We start from the raw sequence: 8,127 nt of genomic DNA on the forward strand, positions 1-8,127 counted from the left end.
GGACCACATGACTTTTTTCCAATGCTCGACTGTACAATCCTTGTGTTCCTGTGCGAATTGGAGACGCTTTATTTTGGTAACTGCAGACAGCAAAGGTGTTTGAACAGGCCTTCGGCTTCCATATCCCATATGATGCAGTGTATGGCTAATTTGCTTACAAACGTCAGGTGGTCATAATAATCTGGCCACTCAGTGTATATACTACTATACTAGAGGCCCGATGCATGAAATTTGTTCAAGGGGCTCGGCCCTCACAGCCACGGTGGCTGCCTTGGCCCTCACAGCCCTGGCTTCAGCTGGAAGGTTGTCCGGAGGGTCGTTCTGCTGTTCGGCCATCTGGACTAATTAGCATATTACACTTTTATTATTAGAAGATACTAGTGACCCGGTGCACAAATTCGTGCACATTGAAAGGAAATTAATTAGAAGAAATATTTTAATATCGCTACTTTCCCTTTCTCTATAATAGCAGTGTCAGAGATTAAAGAAATTTAGTAAAATGTATATGAAAATAATTTATAAATTGATTAATAAACAATAACAACATGATGTAATAATAATAAAAACATGATATAAAACAACATTGATAAAAACTATGACTGATAAATTAATTAAACTTATTCTAATATCTCCCTGTATACCACATTAAGAGTAAAAACACTTTCAGAGTGCTTGACTAATTTCCCTTGTGATGAAGTATTTACAACTTTAACTTTAACGTTACACGCTCTTCAAACTTGAGAGAAAGCAACATATAACTGACCATGTCTGAAAACAGGTTCAGGTAGGGATATTTCTACTCTGTCTAGAGTTTGTCCTTGTGACTTATTAATAGTCTTCGCAAATGCTGGCATAATGGGAAACTGTCTTCAAATTAATTTAAATGGGAGGCCAGTGTCAGATAGGGACGCCGGCTTCTTTTGGCTTCAGAGGTACATTGTGCCAATGGCTGGTCTTCAGACATATTCTATTGACGACGATGCTTTCTTTCAGCTTCAGAATGTCAACAAAAACAACCAAATTCATGATCGACAATGACAGATTGAAACACATGTGTGCGATTGGTGCCAGCGAGAGCTTTATATGTATCGTGAATGGGCAAGTCAACATCTATTTTTAAATTGCCAGTGCGGGTCATATGTACCAGCTGGTTGGTCAGACGGTTGGATGGATGTACGGTTGGTCACTTAGCCTTTTATATATAGAGATATATACCCCTATAATTGCATCTATGCCTATATCTATGTTTTTGTTTTTTAAAATGGGTTTATACTACACATTGTTCTACAACCTGTTGTTTTTTCCATTTAGGACTTTCACTTATCATTGACAGCTTGCCATATGGGCACTTCAGTTCATAGAAGTCACCTTATCCTTTTTCTTTTTTTAAAATTGATTTTTTTTGAGAGAGAGAGAGAGAGAGAGAGAATGTGCCCTGACCAGGGATCAAACCTGCAACCTGGGCATGTGCCCTGACTGGGAATCAAACCCATTCAACCCACCACCTTTTGGTGTATGGGATGACACTCCAACCACCTGAGAAACACCAGCCATGGAGTCACCTTATCCTTTTTAATGGATTTATGACATTTCCTTATGTGATAAACTGTGATTAACTTAACTACTTCTCATTTGGTGGGCACTTACAAACCTTGTAATTTCTTAAGATACTCCCAAAGAAATTAATCTGATCCTGGAAATACATTTTCTTACACCCCTGACCTCCAGAAAGCACCTGCCCACTATGAAAACAGGCAACTTTGGATGCAGATAATTAGAAGGTGTGTTATGCACGAACACTTGCTTCTTTTTCTCCATTTGGCTGTGTGGTTTAAATGTAAATCACAACGAAAATAGTAGCCTCAGCATATGTTGCGACTGTTCATTTAAGAGCTCCTCATTTTACATGAGCATTCTTCTCTTACCCAGAGAATGGTGGCTGAGAAGTTGTGCCATTAGGCATGCGAGTGTAGCTGTGTGAGTGTGAAGCCACTGTTCTTCAGGGTAGAATTTGGTTTAAAGGAATCTCCTTAATTGAATGCCAAGCCTGCCTTACCCTAGGACATATTGCCTTTTGCAGACAAGATGACTGCAGTGTTATGATTATTGCATTCACATGCACACTTATGTATTCACATATATGCACACAGAATCACATATACAGGGTGTCCCCCCACCCCAAATGTGTCCACACTTTAACAGTTGATAGCTCAATTTTGAAAATGAAATGTACTTTAATAAACACTGTCTTTATAATTATTCAAAGTAAGTGTGTACATTTTTGGGGGGCACCCTATATATACTCCCACCTATAATCATACATATAAAGCAGTCACACACAGTCACATACACAATACTGATACATTATACTGATACATTATACATTCATACCAAGACATATTCTGCACATACATACATATATGTGTGATATACATTGTATAATGTACATACACGCACAGAGAATCACTTTATTCAGCAAACCATTGTGAGGGCTCATAGCGTGGGGTTGGGGGTGGGCAGGGAAGGGCTGGAGGAGAATAGACTTTCGAGCTCAGTCCCCACCCCTGAGTAGGGGTGGACAAGCCAGCTCTGACCTCTGTGGCCACAGGTTCTAGGCTTGGGCGAGCTGCTCCATAGCCAGCTGCTCCTAGAAGGACCTTCCTCTGGGATGGGCCTGTGCCACTGCCCAGGACAAGCTCCTCCCAGTCGGGAAGGGCTCTTAGGCGGAGGGGGCACATCTCATACAAAGTACCCGCATGCCCACCCATTGCCACTTTCTGTGTTGGGGACTCAAAAGCCCTGTTGTGTGTGTGTGTTTTTTTTTGTTTGGTTGGTTTTTTCCCCCCAATTCAGTGGAAGAGTTAGAAATGTTTGCAAGGACCATCTAGTTTGGTTGAATTCAGCTGAAGCTGCTTTAATGCCTGTTCCATGCAAGCGGCATTGAACAGTGAGCCCACACCCGCTTCAGGGCCATCTTTCTCCAGGGCTGCATTTCAGAGACGTCCAAATTGCTCCCAGGAGTAGAACATTCTTCTGTGGTCGCAGTGGTCTCCTTGGCACATATCTGCACCCGAGGTCCTCCGAGGGACAGGAATAATGTCACTGTTACACAGTAAACAGAATTCTGGAGAGGACAAGTAAGTTTCTTCCCCCTGACAGCTTAAAAAGCAGCACTGAGCACGGCATTTCATAGTGTTTTTAACTTGAGAAATCTCCCTTGTCTCTGCCTCTCGTCTTCCTCTAGCCAGCATCCTCCCACGGAGATGTTACTGAGGATTTCTCCTCAGAGGAACAGCTTCCCTGAGTCGTTCCTTCTTGGCACATCTAGTGCCTTCTTAAAGGCCCTGTGTCTGGGGTGAGGTGCCCTAGAGCCTGAGGAGGAAGGAAATAAGCAGGACCTTAGGAGAAAGGGATTTCAAACTGATGTCCTTTCTAGTCATTCCTCCCATGTTTATTGAGTCCCCATAATGTTAAAGTCCTTGCTGAAGACATTAGAGTCAGAATGATGAAGAACATGGGCACATCCCATCCAATGGGGAGGCGCAGTGTAAACAAATAAATCACTCTATCAGCAGTGATAACTGCTAGGAGGAAGATGCAGCAAGGTGAGGGAACAGAGAGGCGTGTGTGAGAGCCAGTGTATGTGCTTCTCTTTTACCTGGAGGGGTCAGGGCCAAGTTCTCCGCACGGAGGAGACATTTGAGCAGAGACCTGAATACAGTGAGATAAAGCCGTGGAGCCATCTGGAGGAACAGTGATCCAGGCAGAGGGCACAACACATGCAAGGGCCCAGGTGGGAGCAAGCTCAGCATTTTGGGAACTCCAAGGAGACGGGCTGGAGCACAGTGAGCAATGGGGAGAGGAATGGAAAGTGAGGCTGGAGCGGGACCAGTCAGGGGCCTTGGGAGCCTTGGTAGAGAGTCTGAATTTTAATTTAAAACAGAAACCATGGGAAGATCTCTAGCAGTGGAATGCCTAGGCTTTGATTTTTGTTTTTTAAAAAAGAATGCATTAGAACAGTGGTTCTCAACCTTCTGGCCCTTTAAATACAGTTCCTCATGTTGTGACCCAACCATAAAATTATTTTCGTTGCTACTTCATAACTGTAATGTTGCTACTGTTATGAATCATAATGTAAATATCTGATATGCAGGATGGTCTTAGGCGACCCCTGTGAAAGGGTCATTCGACCGCCAAAGGGGTCGCGACCCACAGTTTGAGAACCACTGCATTAGAAGGAATGCCTCATTAGGAATCAGTCAAAGGATCCTACAGAGGATATGATGGAAGTCTGGGCCAGGCAGTGCGATAGGCACAGAGAGATGGGTTCTGTTTGAGATAGAGATAGAGATAGAGATAGAGAGAGAGAGAGAGTTAGTTGATGGTCAAGCAGGAAAGGAAACTGGGCTTCAGCCAAGGGCTCCATGGCTTTGGCACTCCGAGGCAAAGTGAGAGCCAAAGCAACGCTTGCAGAATGAAAGTAGTAACCAACATTTGTTGAATATTTAGCTGCACTAGCCCATTTCATTCTCCTCATGTCTTCGTGGAAATGGCTCTGTGGTTACCATCTTTGGCAATTGAGAAAGGGTGGCTCAGAGAGGTTGGGTAACTTCCCCAGCTAATGTGAGGGTGACCCATGACCTGGACTTAGGTTTGTTTGACCCCAAGCTCTATACTATACCTTGAGTGAGAGAAGCCTTGTGCTTGCAAAAGTGGTGATACAGATCCCCACTCCCCTTCTTGCCCCAATTTGAATGACTGAATCAGAACCTCTGGGGGTTTGAGAACCACCCCTGTAGGGATCAAGGACTTCAAGTGTTTCTCACATTTCTTCCCAATGATCGAACCCTCTCTCCACTCCAGCCCAGGCCCCAGAATCTGAATTGTTACAGAGCTATGAACATTTGTATTCTGTTGCTTTGAATAAGTACTAGTACCTCATTCACATGGCTCAAAAATCCAAATGCTAGAAAGTGACAAATAAACATTGAGAAATGTCACTCTCAAACTCATCCCCTCTACTTTGTTCTTCCTAATCCCTCAGCAGGTAATAACTATTAGTAGTTTCTTGGTACCTTTCATTGTTTTTCAACAAATACAAATATGTATCATTTCCCCCTTTCTTACACAAAAGCAGCATGAAGTATACACTGTTTTGTACCTCACTTAAAAAATTTAATAAAGCTAAAGATCTTTCATATCCATAGGTAGAAAGTATCCTCACTTTTAAAATTGCTGCCTAATACTCCATTGTGAGGATACACCAGTTTCTTGCACCAATTCTGTACTGATAACCACGAGTGGTTCCCAATCTTCTGCTCTTAGAGATAATGTGATAATGTATGACTCTATCTGTATGCCATTTAGTAACTGTAAGATACAGTCCCAGAGGCAGGATTGCTGGGTCAAAGGTTAAAGCATTTGTCATTTTGCTTCTTTGGAGTGAACCATTTTGTATCCCTACCAGCAACATCACAGCCTTGTAGCTGGTGTCTTTGTAATCCAGAGTAGTAGATCTTACTCAGTTAGACCCAAGTCCCCCTTTACCATCCAGATATGAAATTCTAAGACAGCATAACCTACTCAAAGACAGAATTAAAGAAAAAATCAATATGATGCTTTATCTGGTAAAATAAAATAAAATAAAAGCAATTTATAATAAAATAAGAGGTACTTCACTATGTGAAATGCTCGTGCAAGACTGCACTGCAAGATGTAAGAAGTCATTAGATGCTTGTGCCTATATGTGGACTAACTGGGTGCCACACCCCAAGTGAAGACTGACACTGATGTGCTAGTGAGTCAGGGCCTGTGAGCACAGTTGCCATTGGAGAAGTGATTTCCAAAATGGTAAAACAAACAAACAACCCCCTTGGTAAGGTTCTGAACAAAACAGAAGACAATCTCCCCATTATTTACACATTAGTTGCATTCCTGGAAAACTCAGTGCTTATTAAAGCCATGCAAACACTCTTTTGTGTTTATATATAAAATGGGCTTGAGTTCTCAATTCAGGTGATTACAGGCAGGCTTTTCTCCTACCCCAATGCCCAGTGGGACATTTGAAAGTCTCATGGGACACAGAACAATTCTTCCTTGTGTGGCACTGCCCTACCCTCCTCCACTGCAGGCCAGCAGGACTCCCAGCCATTGTGAGGAAGTGAAAAGTCCCAACTGTTCACTGCCTTCTCCTGCCCTGAGGACCGCTGCTGTGGGGTCTCCTCTGGAATCCATTCCATAGACCAGGATTCGGTGAAGGTTTCTGAAAAATTCACCTCTGTTTCATCATGTTTCACTCTGTTCAGACCCCTCTGGTAGCCACTCATTGTTGCAGGATAAATGCAGCATCCTCAGCTGGGACAGCGTCTGCAGGTTCATTAGCTGGATTCAATGCTTCAACTGAGAGTTGGGTATTGAAATATAGGATTTTTGTTTGTTTGTTTGCTTTGGTGAAAGTAGCAAGTAGGACCCAGTGCCTAGTGTTGCAGTTGGCATATTGAGAGGTGCTCCTGGTCACTTGTCCTGATGTGGCGGCAAAACCCCCAATTTTTGTGACACTTTGAGTTCTGAATTTAATTAGCAGAAAGTTTAAATATTTTTATTCTTGAGAGAGGAGGAGGACATGCTTAGTGGGATCCGTCCTTAATGTATGGTGCATAATGCTCTGTTGAAGATAGTCTGTGTGTAAGTTTCAAAGGCTCAAGATGCCATTCTCCTGTGACCGTGATGCCCTGTGTTAGGGCTCCTCTCCTGGTTACTCTGTAGTTGCCTGTGAAGTTTAATGCCTGGGTCAGGCTGGTGGACCATAATGACTTCACCATAAACTGTTCTCATGATCTTGGTGCCCAGGTGGCTCTCAATATAGTCTAGCAATCCAGCAGTTGTTCAAATATGACTAAGCTGTATTATTTTGTTGTGCCTCAATTTTCCCATCAGTGAATAGGGATGACGATAGGATGACTGCTACAGGTACTATTTTGTCAGATGCAATGTTTGACCCCTTGTCCAAGTTTATGATTATGCATTTATCACGGTGGCTTTTGGAGCCAAGCCTGTCTCTGTCTCTAGTGTATTAACTCTGTGAAGGCAGGTCTCTGAGCACATCCTACCATCCTATCACTGGATAAATCAGGGATTGCATGAGGAGTGTTATGTAGATACCATATAGGTAACGGATTGGAATCTTATTAACAAGGGATAGTATACTTTCACACACTCACTCATTTACTCATTTGGGCGGGGGGGGGGAAGACTTCTGGGTTCTGACAGGAAAATTACTTTTCTCCAAGCCCCCGTTTAAGCAGCAAAGCCATCCCGACCGCTTGCCCTGGGGTCAGGCGCACTTGGCGTCATTTGGAACTGCTAGCAGGCTTCCCGAGATGGGAGGTGTGCACAGAAGCGGAGAATTCATTATAGCCGGTTAGTCATCCGTGGAGATTGTAGACACTGCCCGTGGGCAGGGCGCACCTGGCGCTTCCTGGGTGGGGCCTGTTCCCCGCGCTGCGCCCCGAGGTGGGAGCTGGAAGGCCCACGGGAACCTGGGGGGGGGGGCGCTTCTCAGTGGCCCATGTCCCCGCGCTGCCACCTCTGAGATCAAGCCCAGCATCTGCTGGGGGAACTTTTTCCAGGGACTGCTGGGCAGGATCCTCGACGACACCACCGGGCGGACGCCACAGCCCCCCCTTCCTTCCCTGAAAGCTGAGGGTGCTGAGGTGGCAGGCGGGGGCAGAAGAATGCGGGCCCTGATGCCCAGGCCGCCGGGGGACCCCGCGAGGTCTGGAGCGCCAGCTGGTCCAGGATGACTCAGCCTCGCTGAGGTCCATCCTTACTGCGGGCCGGCGCGAGGGTTCCGCAAAGTTCCCACTCACGCCCCAGACTTCGCGCGAGGGTCAGGGGGCTCCAAAGCCGGGTCCCGAGGCCTCGGGGAAGCCTGGTTCTCAGGGCGCCGGGGGTACCCCGACTTCTTTCACCTCGCCTTTCCTCTGCGGGCCGCCCCAGTGCGCCTCCGCCGGTGGCTGGGGTCCGAGTGGGGAAGGGGACCCCTGGCTCTCAGAGGGGTCTTTCATTCCCAAACCAAAGGAGTCTGCCCGTCCGGAAGGACTTGGCGCCCGATTTGCTCCCTGCCCG

General features: G+C 45.4%; 1 protein-coding gene across 1 annotated transcript in view; it reads left to right on the top strand.

The window, feature by feature from the left end:
- The window catches only part of LOC102261892 (voltage-dependent calcium channel subunit alpha-2/delta-3-like), a gene marked incomplete at its 3' end in the record, with an annotated part of 535,527 nt that overhangs the window by 97,725 nt on the left and 429,675 nt on the right, over window positions 1–8,127 (top strand). The gene's annotated exons all lie outside the window — the stretch shown is intronic.

This window comes from Myotis brandtii, unplaced genomic scaffold (assembly GCF_000412655.1).
Source record: "Myotis brandtii unplaced genomic scaffold, ASM41265v1 scaffold316, whole genome shotgun sequence".
NCBI classification, from domain to species: Eukaryota; Metazoa; Chordata; class Mammalia; order Chiroptera; family Vespertilionidae; genus Myotis; species Myotis brandtii.